A 19230-nucleotide genomic window follows, 5' to 3' on the forward strand; every position below is an offset into this window, starting at 1 on the left:
TGCTCAAGTTCATATTCACTGCATCAGTGATGCTATCTAGCCATCTCATCCTCTGCTGTCCCCTTCTCCTTTTGCCTTCAATTTTTCCCAGCATCAGGGTCTTTTCCAGTGACTTTTTTCTTTGCATTAGGTGGCCAAAATATTTGAGCTTCAGCTTCAGGATCTGTCCTTCCAATGAGCAGTCAGGGTTGATTTCCTTTAGGATTGACTGATTTGACCTCCTTGCAGTCCAGGGGACTTGTAAGAGTCTTCTCCAGCACCACAGTTCGAAAGCATCAATTCTTCGGTGCTCAGCCTTCCTTATAGTCCAGCTCTCACAGCCATACATTGCTACTGGGAAAACCATAGCTTTGATTATACCAATCTTTGTCGGCAAGGTGATGTCTCTGCTTCTTACTATGCTGTCTAGGTTTGCCATAGCTTTCCTCCCAAGGAGCAAGCATCTTTTAATTTCATGGCTACAGTCAACATCTGCAATGATCTTGGAGCCCAAGAAAGTGAAAACTGTCACTGCTTCCGTTTCTTCCCCTTCTGTATGCCAGGAACTGATGGGGCCAGACGCCATGATCTTAGTTTTGTTAATGCTGAGTTTCAAACCAGCTTTTGCACTCTCCACTTTCACCCTCAACAAGAGGCTCTTTAGATCCTCTTCGCTTTCTGCCATTAGAGTGGTATCATCTGCGTATCTGAGGTTGTTGATAATTCTCCCAGCAATCTTAATTGCAACCTGTGATTCATCCAACCCAGCATTTCTCATGATGTACTCTGCATATAAGTTAAATAAGCGGGGCAACAATATGCAGCCTTGTCATACTCCTTTCCCAATTTTGAACCAATCGGTTGTTCCATGTCTGGTTCTTACTGTTGCTTCTTGACCCTCGTACAGGTTTCTAAGGAGACAGGTAAGGTGGTCTGGTACGCTCATCTTTTTAAGAATTTGCCACAGTTTGTTGTGATCCACACAATCAAAGGCTTTAGCGTAGTCAATGAAGCAGAAATAGATGTTTTTCTGGAATTCTCTTGCTTTCTCCATGATCCAGCAAATGTTGGCGATTTGATCTCTAGTTCTTCTGCCTCTTCAAAAACGAGCTTGTACTTTTGGTAGTTCTTGGTTCGCATACTGCTGAAGCCTGGCTTGTAGGATTTTGAGCATCACCTTGCTGGCATGTGAAATGAGGGCAATTGTACGGTAGTTTGAACACTCTTTGGCATTGCCCTTCTTTGGAACTGGAATATAAACTGACCTTTTCCAGTCTTGTGGCCACTGTTGAGTGTTCCAAATGTGTTGGCATATTGAGTGCAGCACTTTAACAGCATCATCTTTTAGGATTTTAAATAGCTCAGCTGGAATACTGTCACCTCCACTAGCTTAGTTGTTAGTAATGCTTCCTAAGGCCCACCTGACTTCACTCTCTAGGATGTCCGGCTCAAGTTCAGTGACCGCACTATCATGGCTATCAGGGACATTAAGATCTTTCCTGTATAGTTCTTCTGTGTATTCTTTCCACCTCTTCTTAATCTCATCTGCTTCTGTAAGGTCCCTGCCTTCTTTGTCCTTTATCATGCCTGTCTTTGCACAAAACGTTCCCTTGAGATCTCCAGTTTTCTTGAAGAGATCTCCAGTCTTTCCCATTCTGTTGTTTTCCTTGATTTCTTTGCATTGTTCATTTAAGAAGGCCTTCTTGTCTCTCCTTGCTATTCTCTGGAAATCTGCATTCAGTTGGATATATCTTCCCCTTTCTCCCTTGCTTTTTGCTTCCCTTCTTTCCTCAGCTACTTGTAAAGCCTCATCAGACAGCCACTTTGCTTTCTTGCATTTCTTTTTCTTTGGGATGGATTTCGTTGCTGCCTCCTGAACAATGTTACGGACCTCCATCCATAGTTCCTCAGGCACTCTGTCTATCAGGTCTAATCCCTTAAATCTATTCCTCACCTCCACTGTATATTCATAAGGGGTATGTTTTAGGTTTAGTGGTTTTCCCTACGTTCTACAATTTAAGCCAAAATTTTGCAATAAGAAGCTCATGATCTGAGCCACAGGCAGCTCCAGGTCTTGTTTTTACTGACTGTACAGAGCTTACGCCTTGTCAATTGTATGCTATTAGTCCAGCTTCTAGCTTTAGATGTCTGCCTGGGAAACAGTCAGTGTTATCTTTAATGTAAGAAGTCCAAGGTTGACTGTAGCTCATTACTGCCACCTGGCTTGGCTGCCTGGCAATGATGAAGGCTAGTTTGCTTCTCCCAATGGGAGGGTGAAAGAAAGAGCCCGCTAAGGGTGCAATCCTATGCAGGTTTAGACAGAGAAAAGGCCTACAACTCCCACAGCTGGCTGGGGAATGTTGGGAGTTGTAGGCCTTTTCTCTGTCTACAGCTGCATAGGATTGCACCTTTATAAATGTATATACAGTAGATCTCTGAGGGAGGTTTGAGACTCGGAATCTCTCCATGGGCCAAGTCGACAGGAGCCACAAGCCAGGCCATTGGAGCCATTTATCACTACTCTTACCTTGATAGGCATGAGGGGTTCCTGGTGACGGAAGGAATGGATGCTTTATGCTTTGATTGTATTGTTTTGCTTTTCCTTGCTTTATTAACCTATTTTACCTAAATAAACTTCTTTCCTTCACTCATTGGTGCCTCTGGGTATCCAAAAAGAACCATTGCTTATTGGCAAAACAATGGGCAGAACTTATGGCAGGATTTTACTGAATCATAAATCTAGTAGCCAAATCACATGATAAATGTATTTGAAGGCAATGATAGATCTGAGTTAACGCTAGTGGCACATGTTGCCCCAAGCAATAGCAAGGCATAGCAAGGCATGAATAGGCCTCTCTATCCTCTCTCCAGCAGATCCTGGCACATGGGAGATATGAAGAGAAGTCATTCTCATTCTCAGGATTTAAGCAATTGGCTCATGAGCCCTTCTTTCTGGTTGCAGGCTCATCACTCACTTTCCCATATGTATGGTGGAGGTTTTGAGGGTTAGTCAAAAGGTAAGCATAGGAAGGTAAATGGGGGATCTTGAACAGAAAAGAAAATGGAGAGGGCATAGCACAGGAGTAGGCAACCTGGTGTCCTCCAGATGTTTTGGGCTGCAGACTCCATGATACCAGACCATTGGCCATGCTTGCTAGTGCTGATGGGAACTGTAGTCCAAAACATCAGGATGGCATCAGGTTGCCTACTCCTGACATAGGGTCACAGTCAAAGAACTTGTTCAGCTTCTCTCAGTTGATTTACACATTCCTCCGTATTTATCATCTGTGGCAATATTATGGATATCAGACCATGTCTGTCTAGCACAAGATGGCAGAATCTAGTGGTATCATATACATCTTGGGAAACTGCTTCAATCTTTCCTTCAGTAATGTGTGAATAATTGAATTATGCAGCCTTTCAAATACCATCCACCTAGTTCCTTTGGCTGGGTAAGAATAGCCCCCAGGTATCCAAACAATATAGCCATGTGTATGGGCTTGCTGTGCATGGGGTCTCTGCTTGCAGAGAAGGGGAAATAAATGACCAAGGAGGTTTATACCCTTCTTTTCTCCTCCTCCTTTCCCACGTATTTCAAAGATAGTTGTCAAGATACAAATTTACAGTACAATCCTCCTATTCATGCCTACTCAGAAGTAAGTCCTGTTGAGTTCAATGGGGCTTAATATTTATTTATTTACTTAAAGAATTTCAATCATGCTCCTCAGCCTAAAAGCCTCCTTGAGCTGCTTACATACAATCAATTAAAAAAAGACAGTACCTGCCTGCAGGTTTACAATCTAAAAAGATATGACACAAAAGGAAACAAGAAATGGGGAGGGAAGAGGGGAAAAGCAGTCTTTCAGCAGGTCTGGTTGAATGGCCTGCTTTTCATCTCATCTCCCTCTGCTTTCAGCATGGCTGGCTGGGGAATGCTGGAAGTTGTAGGACTTTTTATTGTCTAAACATGCATAGGATTGCACCCTAAATATCTTAGGTTTACAGTGAAAAATATAGTGCAACTGTGAAAGGAACAGACATATTTTACAGATGTGTATCAAATGGGTCAGGGATTTTTGAAAGGATCCTATTTCCTGTTTAGTGTATAAAAAAAAACGTAAAGGTGTCCCCAACCAGTTGTGTCTGACTCTAGGGTGTGGTGCTCATCTCCATTTCTAAGCCGAAGAGCCAGCGCTGTCCGAAGACGCTTCCGTGGTCATGTGGCCGGCATGACTGAACACCGAGGTGTTACCTTTCCCGCCAAAGCGGTACCTATTTATCTACTTGCAATTTCTTGCTTTCAAACTGTCAGACATAAACAATGGGGCAAGTGTCAAATACTTTTGCTCTGTTTTATCCAGGATTTAAATATAATGGTTTATCTATAATTGCTGTAATTGGTAAGTCTGTCATAAAGTCATCATAGACAGTGCCTCTGTAAATTGGGATGACTATTTTTTAGTCCTTTTGTGGGGAATTAATGTTGATTGACACCAGGTGAGAGGCTGGATTCATTTAGCAATGTCTTGCCAAGTACAACTAGTGAAGATCTGTGCATTGCTCTTACCTTTAGGGTTCCTTAAAGCTTCCTTCTGAAGCAAATCACTGTAAGGGTTATTCTTTATTCTGAAGATGTCTGGCACTTAGAAAAATCCTTCCCCATTTTTGCTGCTCCAGACCACACCAGAGGTCTTGGATCTTGAGTCTACCTTTGGAAGTAGCTAATACCTGACATTTCAGAATGGGCTGCTAATTTTAAATCAAAGTCATTGTGTTATGCTAGCATAAATGAAGGCTATGAATTGATTGATTGATTAATTTTTACATTTATATCCCACATTTTTTCTTCTTGCAATAAACCCAGGGCAGCTTGCATGGTCCTCCTCCTCTCCATTTCATCCTTACAAAACCCTGTGAGGTAGGGTACGTTGATAGTTAGTGACTGGCCCAAACTCACCCACTGACCTTCATGGCCAAGTGGGGACTACAATCTGGATGTCCGGAGTCCCAGTCCAACAGTCTAACCACTACATCACACTGGCTTTCTATTAATGCCTTTTAGTTCTCATGAGTATACAATTAACGTCCTGAAGTGTAATGAAGCATATCATTATCAGAATCTAAGCTTTCTGAATTATCCAGACAGACAGTTCTTTTAAAATTACCTTTATGGCTTTTGATCTGACAGCTTCATCCTCCGTTTTGCTGAAAGCTATGTTAGTTGCTTGCATTTTGGGAAGAAATGGGACAATGTGTTTTCCAAACTGATGCTTTATATATACTGTGTGGTGTTTTACTAACTGGGTTCGCATGACAAGACACCCAACCATGGGCAGCAAGCCATGGTTGATTGTCGTGTCTTCTGAACCTGGAGTGTTTTCTGCAGGGTGGCTTATTTTTAATGAACAAACCATGCAGAGAACCCATGGCTTGTTGTAGGGTTGTTCATACCCTGGTGGGTTGTTGTGTTGTCTGAACCAAGGAGATCAATTTTATCATGGGTTGCTGTGATCAGCTACAAAGCTGTTCAGCAAGAGCAGCAAAAAAGCCTGTGCTGCTCAGTCTTCATTATCTCATCAGTGACTGCCCTTCCACTGATACTGAAATGGCACTTTGGAAGGACTGTCACTTGTTCCCCGGCTTTTTAAAAAATTACTTTTCGGTTCCTCAAAAATGTGCAATTGGGGGTGTATTTTTTTTAATTGTTATTATTTTTTGTTGGTCTTTCGCAAGTGCACACTTGTGCCTGTTTGATATGTATAGTCTTGCCTGGTCAATTTCCTTGTATGTTTCCTCTGTCAAAGAGAACAGTGAAATAGAGGAGGTAACATACAAGAAAATTTAACCCTTGAATAACCCACAATGACTGGGTTCAGATGACACAGCACAACCTCAATTGGGGGCTGTGCAATCAAAATGGCTACACACTCCCAGCATACACCACAGCTCATTGTGGGTTAAATAATCCATGATGAGCCAGCCATGTTGTGCAAACTGGCCGTATGTGTTACTGTGCCATAATAGAATATCCTCTTTATATAAGGATAATGTGGCACCACTTTGACCCAGTGCAGGCACAGATGTCACTATATTACCTATCTTTAGTACAGAAGTTGTTGGGTCAACCAATTGTATACACTGGATGTGTAGTTTGCTTATGGCACCATGCAGATTTTGCTTATTCCAACAATATATAGAATTGCATTTTTAAAAGTGTTCGGCACTTGCCTACCTCTGCATAGCATGCTCTTCAGCCCTCACTACCTAGGAGGTATTTCTCTCATGCTTAAGTAGATCTGCATTGGCAACTACTGCAGGACCTATTTCAGTATTTACTACAGGAGATGTTCCTGTGGTTTATAACCCAAGCCCATATTAAGTACACAGGAAACCTAGTAATTGCAAAAGCAATAAAGGGCTACAGTTATCGGTACAAAATGCATATATGTTAATGCTTTATTTGTATAAACCAAAAGGGTTTTCTTCCACAGAAGTTTAGCAGGGGACCAAGAAGCAAAGGCTTGTGTGTAGCAGAGTGAATGACAAGAGAAGAGCAATCCGACACTGAGTGAGCAGCTGCCCTTTGGAGTAATTGTGTTATCTGAATTAATCTGACAACTGAATGCAGAGTATAATTTTTTGGAAGGCTGGCTAAATTCTACTGTCAGTGAGTAGCAAAATGCTTTGAGCTGACTGGTAGGGGGATGTTTGTAGCAAAAAGTTCCCCTGGGAATGTTTGTATATGGCATGAGCCACAAAGCTTCACTTGGAAGAAGGGAAGGCTTACTTTAAAACAGGTAAAGTCATCAAGATGCATTCCTACCCCCCGTGAAGTTCATTGTAGTCACCCGAAATCCAGCAGATGAAAAAAAAGTTAGCCTTGGGAAGCTGCCTTATACTAGCTCAGAACATTTAGCTCAGTATTGTGTACAGTGACAGCAGTAGAGGCTGGTGGCTCTGATTTCAGTGAGGTTGTGATTCCATCCTGGGTTTTAGTCAGAACCAGCTAGAACTCTAAAGGAACCATCCAAGGTGCTGAACCCTATCCAAAAATGGGCTCAGAACCTTGGATAGATCCTTTAGAGTTCTGGCTGGTTCTGACTGAAACGCAGAATGGAATCACATCCCCACCGTAATTGGAGCCACCAGCCTCCACTGACTGATAGTGTCTGGCAGGGGTCCTTGCCAGCCCTACCTGGAGATACAAGTGACTGAACCTGGCTGGGACCTTCTGCGGATTGTACTAGGAACCTTCCACATGCAAAGCATGCGCTCTACCCCTGAGCTACGGCCTTTTCCCTAACTGATTCCCAGCCTTAAAAGTGATAGTGACAGTTCCCCTCACACTGAACCCTAAGTATGACTTTACAACTACTTATGGTCACATCTTGAAAGCCACACAAAGCCATTCACACCTTGAAAGATTCATGCAAATAATCTGAAAGCAAAAGAGGCTGGTTGTTGCCTTATGTCAGCACTGCCTGATGTACTTAATGTAAGATTTTTTATTTTACTTAAGATATAGTACAGTTATTTATTCATTTTCAGTTTAACACTCTGGCTCTTTTTAGAGAAAAGTATAAAGCACAAGCTACTTACTACATGCCAGTTTGCACAGATCCCTTGGAGTCCTTCGTACAGTATAACAGTGGGGGAATTTTTCAAGCCAGAAATGGACACAGTCTTGTTCTGGCTTTGACTAATTAACCCGTCTTCTTCCATGGGCCTGTCTACAAAGTTTCAGAAAGTAGCAGACAGTAAACTGTAAGCCACCCCATTATGCTTTCTGAGGTCTGATGTTCCAAAAAAAAAGAAGAATGAGGGAGGGGGAGACTCTCGTCTGGAACTATGGTTCTGCAGATGCATGATGAGGTTAGCTAATGAAGGCTGTCCCACCCAACAACCTTTCTGGCACCTCTTAGCCTGTTCTATTTTGTTAGAGAGCTTCTGATAGTATTTTGGGGGTGTCTCCACAACAACAGAAGGAGAAGCGAATGGTAGCTTACCCGGATTTTTCAAGGAACTGGCTTTGGTCCGCGCAGGGCAACGAGTGCACTGCACCATTCTAAGTCACTTCACAGGAACATACTTCCGGGTGGGGTGGGGTTGGAGTGAACGTCATCAGACTGGCAGGGGCTGCTCAACCAATAAGAGAGGCTCCCCCGCTCCAGGCTCCATCCCTGTCTCCTTCCCCTGAAGCTCCTGTAATGCGAAGGTTCAAAGCTTCATATTAATTACTTCCTTACAGCAACAAAGCAAACAATAAAGAAATGCAGCATTGATATTTAGAGGAACAAGCCTCATTGACCACAATGGGAGTCATTTCTGAAGAGACACCTACTTCCCCAACCTATGCCCAATTCAGCCAATTTTGTTTTTATTTCTTTCCCTCCCCTATCTCACTGTCACACATATGCCAGCAAGTCCTATAGCCCCTACCTCACTATTGCGCAATTGTGCGATAGTGAGATAGGGGCTATAGGACTTGCTGGCAAATGCGAGATAGTGAGATGGGGCTGTAGGTACTGCTGGACAAAAGCACTATTTCGCTTTAACGCATTACTTTTTTTAAAAAAAGTTAGCGGCTTCTCTGAGCACACCTACACTTTGCGGGGATGGCCACCAGAGTCTAGTGGTAGGCAAGGTCAAGTAAGTGCCATGAGGTAGCTCAGAACTCTGACGGCCAGCCCTGAAATGGTGGAAACATCAGGAGAACACAGACAGGGAAAATACTGGAGAAACGCCTTGACTGGGATCAGTGAGATCATGGCCAGGTGAAAGACACACCCCTGGGCAGGGAAATCATTCTGGAGTAAATGTGGAAGGTAGTTCACACCACAACAGAAACAGACAAGCTGATTAAGGAAAACAATCAGACTAAAAGTAGTCTCAGAAGAACCGTTTTGTTTTGTTTTTTGGCACAAAACTCTAGGGTGGCTGTGAGATGGCCATGTTGCCATATGCCCTGAATGACTTCCAAATGCAGCAGCCTTGCAGGAAATCACTCGTCGAGGTTGGAAGTGGAGCGACAGCTCATCCCCACCAGCTCCCTGCAGCAGTGGTGGCTGAGCGGATTGTATGCTGAATTATAGTCCTGAACGTCTGTGTGCAGTCTTCAGTCTGGGGGAAGGTTATTCACGTTCTGGAGGATGTTGGCTAGTATGGTGAATACGTTTATTTAGGGTCTTATCAATGCATGAAAATGGTAGTAATTTTTGGATAAGCATTACAGTTTGATTTCATTATTGGGGCCCTGAGCAAGTGCTTCTCTCCCCACCCCATTAATCCAACCTTGTGATTATTTTAGAGCAGCCTCCCCGACCTGGTGAGGGGTGACAGGAGTTGAAGTCCAAGACTACAATCTAGTTCAACCATCTGGTGGGCACCAGGTTGGGAGGCTGTGGCCAGGTATTTTGAGAGGAAAATACACAGGCATTGTGACAACTTTAGGACTGCTTAGCAGTAATGACTGTGCAGTAAAGCCTAGAAGTAGATCTACCAATGTGTCTAAGGTAGAGAGAATGCTGTCATGCAGTGACTGAATGCCCAGTCTGATTTTTAAGATAGATTTGACTGTCCTACATGTAGGTTAGACTAAACAAACTCCTGTTAATCTGAGATTCCCATTCTGTTCTTTCTTGGTGACTCAAGTGTTCTGCTTCTTTTCTCTTCCCAGGAAATCCTTCTCAGCTCTTGGATCCTACAGGAGAATACCATTTCTATTTTGTAATAACTTGCATGGCAGGTGGAACATGGAGGGGAGAAAGCAGCCAAAAGGGCTCACAGTTAGTTCTACTGGCAGAAATGAGTCTTCTTTTCCATCCCCACCCATTGATTTAAGGAAAACATAGCTATGCGGCATTCCATAGTGTGTGTATTTAGGTTAATTATTATTTTGGTGGCATGGAGAGCTGCTTTAGCAGGGACTGTATCCTTGAATGTCCTGAATTAGGAACCTGATCCTTTTAAGTGTTTTCTTGGAAATGGAGGACCAAACTACACATTACACTAGAGCTTCCAATGTAACTTTTCTTCTTCATTTTAAAGCAGCTACACGGAGTTCCTGATCTGGATTAGACTGTGGCATGGGGGAGGGGGTCTAACCCTTCCACGCACCCTGTGTTCATGCTGCATGGCCCCAGTCTAGACTGATTGCTGCCTGGCTGGAACTGCTATTAGCCATAGAGGGGGAAATTTGTAGCCTTAATAGCAGATTGCATCTTTCTCCTGCCACTGCAAAAATGAGAGAGAAAAAGATAGGGGGTCATTTTGGTAGTGCCCCCATGCTTCTGAAATTCCCTCCTTAGCAAGATACATATAGCTTCTTATCTACTGGCTTTTAAATGGACCCTGAAACCCTTTTTATTTTGAATTGCTTTGTAATGTGTGATGCTCTGTGTTGTTTTAACTGCTGCTGTTCCAATGTTTTCATTTTAGATTGTGGTTTTACTGATATTATGTATTATGGTTTTGTTGTCATCCTTGGGAGAGATTTGCCTCGAATGGCAGCATATAAATCTTTGAAATAAAATAAATAATTTTCTTTGTAGTAGTAGTAGTAGTAGATGATTGAAATGCTTAAATCTAAATTGACTTTCCAACCTGCATAGCTTATTAAAGATCAGTGAAGGTAAATGCATTTTTTCAATTGCTTGAAATGTAGGGGATTTAGACTGACACACAGGCTTGAAATCCAAACTGCTGAGGTAAAGGTGAGGCTTTCTTCCAGTTTCTCTTTGAAAGAACCAGGTTAGGTGGCTAATAATTATTGTACAGCCAGATAACCAGGGGGAAGTGTTAAATGAACCAGGTTTTCTACTTCATTAGTTTGACAAAATGAAAGTTAGTATGTGGAACTGAGACATGACTGCTTGGCAAAAATTGGGTGGACATCTGGGGCAGAAATTTGATCAGACCACACAATAGGTGCTTTGCAGTACCCTGTCAACTCCCATAATGGGTAATTTCATGTTTGACTATTCTTCTGTGATAAAAGGTGCTTTCACTTTCTGATAAGTCATTTTAAGCAAAACCTGTTGTCACCATAGTTACAAACCCCAAACAGTTATGCAGAAGTCAAAGGGCATAGGATGCAGCCTCCAACCCAATAAAAACATAACTAGGCAAAATGCTGGAAGATTTGTAGTTAACCTTCCAGTGTGTGTGTGTGTGCGCGTGTGCGTGTGTGGTATTTTTATGCAAATACAGCCATAGGAGCTGTGAATCTGAGCAGAACTGTTGTGAGGTAGATACATAACCCTTTCAGGCTTCTCAGAGCTGCTATTTCCCTTCAACTATTTCACTTCAACGTTTGCATCTAGTTCTCAGGGAAATAGCTGTATCAGCAGAGATCTAATCTCAAATCATAGAAACATCCATATCCAGATTTTGATGCGGTTAACCACTTTTTAGATAAGATCTCAATCCCATTTTAATTAGCTCTTGTTTCTGTGTTTTGTTTTCATTGATTGCAGCTTCATTTCTTTCTTGCCTACTTTCCATATGTCTTGGGTGAATTCTTTATTAGCATCTACAGTTTGTTGTAGCAGATAGGAAGAGATCTTCAGCAGTGGATATGCAGTAAATCCTGTCCTGTGTAAATATGCTGTTGGCTCGCTATTAACCAGCTCTTTGAAACAATTTTGTTATTATTGCATGAAGGATAGGAAGGGCTATAATAAATTGTATGTCCAAATTCATGCAAAACGTGGAACGCTCCTTGGGAGTTATTATTTAAATTTTAAAATAAATATATGATGATGGCCACATCCCTTTTGGATGCCTTGACTAATCACCCTGAAAATAGCAAAGCATTATGTTTTGCAATTCTGCTGCTGTAAGAATAGAATGTGCTCAAGCTCTGTTGTAGACTATATCTTTACACAGATCTTAGTGACTTCAAGGGAAAAGTTAAGTGATGTTCTATTGGAGCAATTATTATGCTAGTTCATAATACTGAGGAGTAGTTGCTATGGAAAATCTTGTCTAACCTTACATTTTTAGAACTTCTCATTTTGCCATAGACCAAAATGTAGGCAGTTGCATCCCACTGTACTATATTTTCCATTGTAATCAACTTCCAGAGGGGAAGCTGTGTTAGACTCTTGGAGAAAAAACAACAAAACATCTTCTGGCACCATAAAGACTAACACATTTATTATGGTATAAACTTTTATAGGTCTTTTGGGTATTCTTGGAGATTGAAAATCTATAACATTTTGGTGCTGCCATGAACTTAGTACTGATTTTATTTTCTGCTGGTGGTTTTCTGATGTACTGGATGCTATGGTATTCTAGTTTTTTATAGTTTTATTACCTTGTTATTTATTTGTGTTAGTTTTTATTGGAAGTCACCAAGAGAACTTATGTTGTTGGGTGGCAAATATACATAAATATATTCCGTGGACTAGAATCCACAGAATCAGAAACATGAAGTGTTTGAAAAACACTTGTAAAGGCTGTTCCTGCACAAAGCTCCCTGCACTTATTCACCTCAATCCTAGCAGGCATGATACCCTTGGAAGGGGCAACTATCCCAGCAAATTTCATCTAATTCTGCCAAGAAATAAAAGAAGTTAGCAGTTCTTTTAAGTTAAAAAATAAAATTTAAAGGTGTGTAGCACAAAATTCCCTGCATGTATTTGTATGCCATTTGGCAGGCATTGTCCCCTCATAAGGGCTATGTCTGCAAATGTCATCCAATGCTAAGGAACAGGAAAAAAGTTACAGCCTTTTGTTGATTTCCATTGATAGTCAGTGGGAGGCATGAAGATTTGGATTTCCAAACAACATTCGGATTTGGATCCGAGTTGAAGTGGGTGGCCTCTGAATTGGTCCAGGCAGAATTGGGCTGGTCAGTGCAGCAGAATTTTCTGGTCAATGCACAGCTCTGTTTTCCAGTAGAGAAGTGGTGAGTGGAGGGCAGAACTTTTCCCTTATCAGCTTTGCTCCCCTCTTCTTAACTCATTCCCTCAGCCATTTTTTTCCAAGTCAGGCTCTGAGAATGGAAGGTGGCAGAAAATAGCCTGGGATGAAGAATTATGAGGATTGTGTGTGGGAGAGAGTTCAGCACCCTCATCCGACTCACTAGTTATCCACTGGAAATCCCTCCTGCACCGCACAGCTCTACTGCTGTTGACAGTGACTGTCAGGAGCGCCCTAGCGGCCTCTTTCAGTACACTGCAATAGCCAACTCAAGACACAGACGAAAGGATTCTTTTCAAGGCTTTAATCCTTTTACAACTTAATGACTCTTTCAGATGCTAATCACCAGTGACTAAGCAATGAACAGCAGAGTAGCCTATGCTCCGGGTAGGCAGTTGGTCCCCGTTTGAAGGAGAATCACTTGAAGACCCTGAACTTATGGGCTAGGGAGAAATCCTCCCTCTTTCCCTTGGGTCCACAGGACGTGGCCGTTGCTTGCACGCCAAACGGGCGCTACGCCTCCTTTCCGTGCCCTCCATCGCTCGTCGCTCCCTGCGTCTGCGTCGAGCATCTAGCAAGCCCCCCTCCCGCACTTTCTCACTGCCAGGGTTACTATCTCATGAATGCCGGCAGGAGGAATCTCTGCCAGCTGCTGTGCCTGTGCGGGATGAGCTGGCTCCTCTCCCACGGATTGCTGATCCTCCTCAGAATCAGAACTGCTCTGGGGTTCTATCGGCTCAGTTTCCACCCTGACATCATCCCCACTCCCATGAAGCCCCCCTCCTTCTCCTTCCCTGGGGCCCTGGGTTTGTGGGGGTACAGCTGGTGGAAGTGCCTCAGCAGCAATGGAGCATGCACATTTTCTGCGGGTTCCCAGATTCGCTCATCTGGCCCGTACCTTTTCCAGTCCACTAGATATTGCAGGCGGCCACGAGAAAGGCGGGAGTCCAGAATCTGCGCCACCTCAAACTCCTCCTCCCCCTCCACCAGCACTGGCAGCAGGGGGGAACCGGCCAAGCGATGAGGGTCACCAGAAACCAGGGGGGACAGCAAGGACTGATGAAAAACAGGATGGATCTTCATGGAGGGGGGGAGAGCCAGGATAAAAGCAACAGGGTTAATCTGGGCCATAATCTGGAAAGGCCCCGTGCGGCTAGGCGTGAGCTTCCTTGAGGTTGAGTGAGAGGGGAGGTATTGGGTGGACAACCAAACCCAGTCCCCCAGTTGCAGAGACGGACCTGGCTGGCGCCGCCGGTCTGCAGAGGCCTTGTAGGCTGCCTTGGCTTACTCGAGGGAGTCCCATAAGAGGTGGTGTACAGCTCACAACTCCTCTAAAAAGTCATGGGCCGCTGGCACCGAAGAGGGAGCTAAGGTGGACGGAAAAGCCTTGGGGTGGTAACCAAAATTGGCAAAAAATGGAGTCTGGCGGGTGGAAGCATGGCAGGCATTGTTATAAGCAAATTCTGTGAGAGGCAGCAAGGAAAACCAGTCATCTTGCTGGTAATTGACATAACAGCGCAAATATTGCTCCAGAGTCACATTGGTGCGCTTGGTCTCAACGTCCATCTGTGGATGGTGGGCAGAGGAAAGACGACGCACCACATGGAGAAGCCCAAGTAGCTCCCTCCAGAAATGGGCAGTGAATTGGCCCCCCTATCCGAAATGAGACCCTCGGGCCATCCGTGGTGCTGGAAAACATGCACCAAAAACAGCTTCGCCATCTTCCTGGCTGTGGGCAACCCAGAGCAGGGGATGTAATGGGCCATCTTAGAAAACAAATGGTAGTCTTACCGTGTGAGGGGGGCAAGTCAGTGATGAAGTCAAGGGAGAGCAGTTTCCAAGGTCCTGGGGGGGGTAGGCAGGGGGTGAAGCAAGTCTGTGGGCTTGTCTGAGAGGGCCTTCGCCCGCTGGCAGGTTGGGCAGGAGGTGACATAGGTCTTGACATCCCGACGCACACAAGGCCACCAAAAATCCCGCGTCACTCCGTGCAGGGTCTTGGCGAAGCCAAAATGCCCAGCCATGGGGAAGTCGTGGCACTGATGGAGGACCTTCTCGCGGAGGGGTCTAGAAGGCACATAGACCTGACCAGAATGGTAAAGCAGGCCACCTTGCAAAGAGAAGGGGGTAGAGTGGGGGGGCAGAGGCTAGCCCCAATTCCTCCACTTTTGTGCGAACAAAAGCATCCTGAGCCTGTGCAGAGTGAAGGAGCTCCTCCCAAGAGTGAGGTACTGCAGTTGCCGCCAGGCTCTGGGGGGGAAGAATGGGGGGGGGAGAATTGGGGGGGATTTCCCTCACCCCCTGGCTGGAGGTCCGGCTTACGAGAAAGAGCATCTGCTTGTCGGAGGCCTTCACATGGCAAATCTTAAGGTGGAACTGGGGGAAAAAAAGCGACCACCTAATCTGCCTCTGGTTTAAGGCATGGGCTGTCTGAAGATGTTCCAGGTTGCGATGGTCAGTTTTAACTTCAACTGGGTGCTGTGCCCCCTCCAGCAGATGACGCCAGGTCTCCAAAGCAGACTTGATGGCCAACAGTTCCTTCTCCCAGATGGTATAATTCCTCTCAGAGATGTTCAGCTTCCTGGAGTGGTAGGCGCAGGGTTGCAACCCGCCGCCTGCCCGATCTGGCTGAAAAAGCACCGCCCCCACCGCAAAGTCAGAGGCATCAGTTTGCACCACAAAAAGCTTCCTCGGGTCGGGATGTAACAGGATTGGCTCAGAACTAAAAAGCTTCTTAAGTTCCTCGAAAGCCTGTTGGGCAGATGCCGTCCAATGAAAAGGAGATTTCCTGCCATTAAGGAGGTCTGTGAGAGGATATGTCAGCCAAGCAAAGCTGGGCAGGAACTTTCTGTAGAAATTAGCAAATCCCAGAAAACGTTGCAAGTCCTTCTTGGTGGATGGAGCCTGCCAGGAGAGGACAGCCTGGACCTTTGCAGGATCCATCCTGATACCATCAGCTGAGATCATGTAGCCAAGATAGTCCAAAGAGGTTAGGTCAAATGCACATTTCTCCAGTTTGGCATACAGATGGTTCTCGTGGAGGTGCTGGAGGACGGCGGAGACATGGTGCTGATGGGCGTGGGGGTCCTCAGAAAATATAAGTAAATCATTGAGATACACAATGAGAAAAGTGTCCAAATAGTCCCGGAAAATGGCATTCATAAAATGCGAAAACGTGGGGGAGGGGGGTGCAGGCGAGCCCAAATGGCATCCCTAGGTATTCATACGCTCCGTACCTGGTGCCGAAACAGGTCTTCCACTCATCCCCTTCCCGGATGCGAATCAGATTGTAGGCGCCACGCAGGTCCAACTTTGTGAAAATCTTGGCTCACCCCAGGCGCTCCAGCATCTCAGGGATCAGGGGGAGGGTGTACTTGTCAGGGATCGAGACCAAATTGAGGGCGCTGTAGTCGTGCACGAGGTGGAGTTCTCCAGATTTCTTGGTCACAAAGATGGTAGGGGTGCAGGCGGGGGAGGAAGAAGGACGAATGAAGCAACGTCTGAGGTTTATGTCCAAAAACTCCCGCAGAGCTCGAAGTTCCGGCTCCAACATTGAATACAGTCAGCCAGCAGGGATGGTCACCCCCGGAATGAGGTTAATGGCACAGTCAAATGGGCGGGGGGGGGGGGAGCTGGTCGGCCTCCTTCTTGTCGAAAACATCCCGAAAAGCCGCATACTTCTCTGGGAGGATCACGGTAGCTGAAGAACTGCCAGAAGCAGATGAGGAGGGGGAGGAAAGGGTTAAGGCCTGGACTGGGACTGGTGCCTCGATCGGGAGGCAATGCTCCCAGCAGTAGAGAGACGCAAACTCCACTTGCTGAAGCTCCCAAGAAATCTGAGGATTATGCTTAGAGAGCCAGGAAACACCCAGCACGATTGGGTATCGGGGAACCTTGGCCAAGTGAAACTGAATTTGCTCAACGTGGACTAGGTGCGCAGAGTGAGCGGAGCTGTAATCCGGGTCACCGCAACCGAAGAAAGAGGATGCCCATCGATGGTCTCCACTGCCAAGGGGACAGGAAGAGGCAAGGTAGGAATCTTATGGAAGAGGGCGAAGGTTTCATCCATGAAATTGGTCGTAGCCCCCGAGTCCACTAAAGCCAGGGCTTCCGCCCCACCCCACTGGGAGGAGTGGAAGTGAACATGCAATAGCAGATGGGAGGGTGGGGGGGTTGCGGAAGGCACTCACCGGGTGTGGAACCGACCCCCACACTGGAGACCCCCAACAGGCTTGGGGGGCAACCTAGTCAGGCCTGGGGGCGAGGAGGAGGAGGAAGAGGAAGGAGAGGAGTGGGAGGCAGAGGAGCTGTGGGTCTAGCGCAGCAGGTTTTGGCGAAACGTCCCAGCTTTCCACACTGAAAGCATTGGCACTCAGCACGCTGCCGCTCTAGTTCCTCCGGCGGCGGTGGGGCTCGGGTAGCTCCCAGCTGTATCAGGGTCTCCTCTGCCCCCTCTGCAGGGGCAGGGGGTGGGGGAGGGGGCAGGAAACGGGGGGGGAATGGGAGGGAAATCTCGGCCCCCAGCGCCCTGCCGGGTGTGCTGGTGCCCCTCCAGCCGACTATCTATCTGGAGGCAGGCCTGGATGAGGTCCTCCAAAGTAGGTGGGCTAGGTGTGCGCGCCAACTTGTCCTAGATCTCGTTGTTTAAACTGTCCAAAAAATGAGCCACCAGCACGGCATCATTCCACTTTAAATCCTGCATCAGCAAGCGAAAAGTTGATGCGTAGCTGGAAACTGAGTCCTTGCCCTGCCTGAGGCAGCGAATCTCCCGAGAAGCCGTCTGCATGTGCAGGGGGTCACTGAAAAATCTGGCCATCGCTGTCATTAAACCTTGATAGTCCCCAAGCAGGGGGTCATTAGCGAGAAGAAGTCCCGAAGCCCATTTAGCTGCCACGCCTGAAAGTAGTTTAATGATGAAACCTACACGAACCTGTTCCATCAGGAAATCCTCAGGTCGAAGGCGCATGTACAGCTCCGATTGGGCCCAGAAAATCTGAAAAAGTCCTTTCTCACCAGAAAACTTCTCTGGCAACGCTACCGGGCACTTGCGGCGGGGGGGGGGGGGAAATAGGAGGAGGTGGGGGTTGAACCACAGCTTGTAGATTCTGTACGGCAGTCGTCAGTTGAGCCACTTGATCACAGAGAATCTGGTTCTCTTGCGCCAGAGCTCGCACCGCCAGGTCCCTGGCACCCTCCATTTGGCAGTAGGAGAAAAGAGAGAGAAAAAAAGAGGAACGGGGACCAAGCTGTCAGGAGTGCCCTAGCGGCCTCTTTCAGTACACTCCAATAGCCAACTCAAGACACAGACAAAAGGATTCTTTTCAAGGCTTTAATCCTTTTACAGCTTAATGACTCTTTCAGATGCTAATCACCAGCGACTAGGCAAGGAAACGCAGAGTGGCCTATGCTCTGGGTAAGCAGTTGGTCCCCGTTTGAAGGAGAATCACTTGAAGACCCTGAACTTATGGGCTAGGGAGAGATCCTCCCTCTTTCCCTTGGGTCCACGGGACGCGGCCGTTGCTTGCGCGCCAAATGGGCGCTACGCCTCCTTTCTGCGCCCTCCATTGCTCGTCGCTCCCTGCATCTGCGTTGAGCGTCTAGCAAGCCCTGTTCCCGCACTTTCTCACTGCCAGGGTCACTATCTATCTCAGGAATGCCAGCAGGAGGAATCTCTGCCAGCTGCTGTGCCTGTGAGGGATGAGCTGGCTCCTCTCCCATGGATTGCTGATCCTCCTCAGAATCAGAACTGCTCTGGGGTTCTATCGGCTCAGTTTCCACCCTAACAGTGGTCGGACATGTAGCTCTACCGTACATGCATCCAAAAGGAGTTTTGGAATTTCTGCCCTCCCAAAAATAGCGCCATACAACACACTACTTCTGAAATTGTGTAGTCTTTGAAAACTAATTTACAATGCTGCTACTGCTTGTGTGTGCGCGCGTGTGCATGCGCGCACGCACGCACACACACACACACATAAATGTGCATGCATGCTCATGTTCAAAGAGAAAAATTCAAAAGCTACCAGGCATGCACAAGACATTCCTGAAATAGCTATTGATGTATGTATTGTATGGTGCGTTTTTGCTACCTCTGTGGAGCTTTAGTCCATTTCAAGATATAATTCCAGCTCTCTCTGTGATGCTGTGATCTTAACGAGCTTGACAGCACTATATTATGCAGAATGGAAAGAGCCTACTGTCAAAAGAAATGTCAGTGCAGGCATATTTGCTGTGGTACCTCCGCCCTATGGATGATGTTGGTGAGGATTGTGATGGACCAACATTGCCAAGGATTTCTAGACAAGTGAGTGCTATGTAAAACAGTTTTAA

General features: G+C 46.0%; 1 protein-coding gene across 4 annotated transcripts in view; it reads left to right on the forward strand.

The window, feature by feature from the left end:
- Positions 1-19230, forward strand: part of LYPD6B (LY6/PLAUR domain containing 6B) — a 92855-nt gene that overhangs the window by 13083 nt on the left and 60542 nt on the right. The window contains exons 2-3 of one of the 4 annotated variants that reach the window (XR_014784389.1): positions 8912-9143; positions 9656-10616. The exons of 1 other annotated variant lie outside the window; for it this stretch is intronic. The gene's annotated coding sequence lies outside the window, so the exon portion shown is untranslated. Of the gene's footprint in view, positions 1-4132; positions 4248-6470; positions 6647-8911; positions 9144-9655; positions 10617-19230 lie in introns of those variants that run through there. 2 more of the 4 variants (XM_084810324.1, XM_084810335.1) reach the window with 2 other exon arrangements.

This window comes from Heloderma suspectum, chromosome 1 (genome assembly GCF_057233095.1).
Source record: "Heloderma suspectum isolate Gila_16-S chromosome 1, 16-S_ref, whole genome shotgun sequence".
In the NCBI taxonomy this organism is placed as follows: domain Eukaryota; kingdom Metazoa; phylum Chordata; class Lepidosauria; order Squamata; family Helodermatidae; genus Heloderma; species Heloderma suspectum.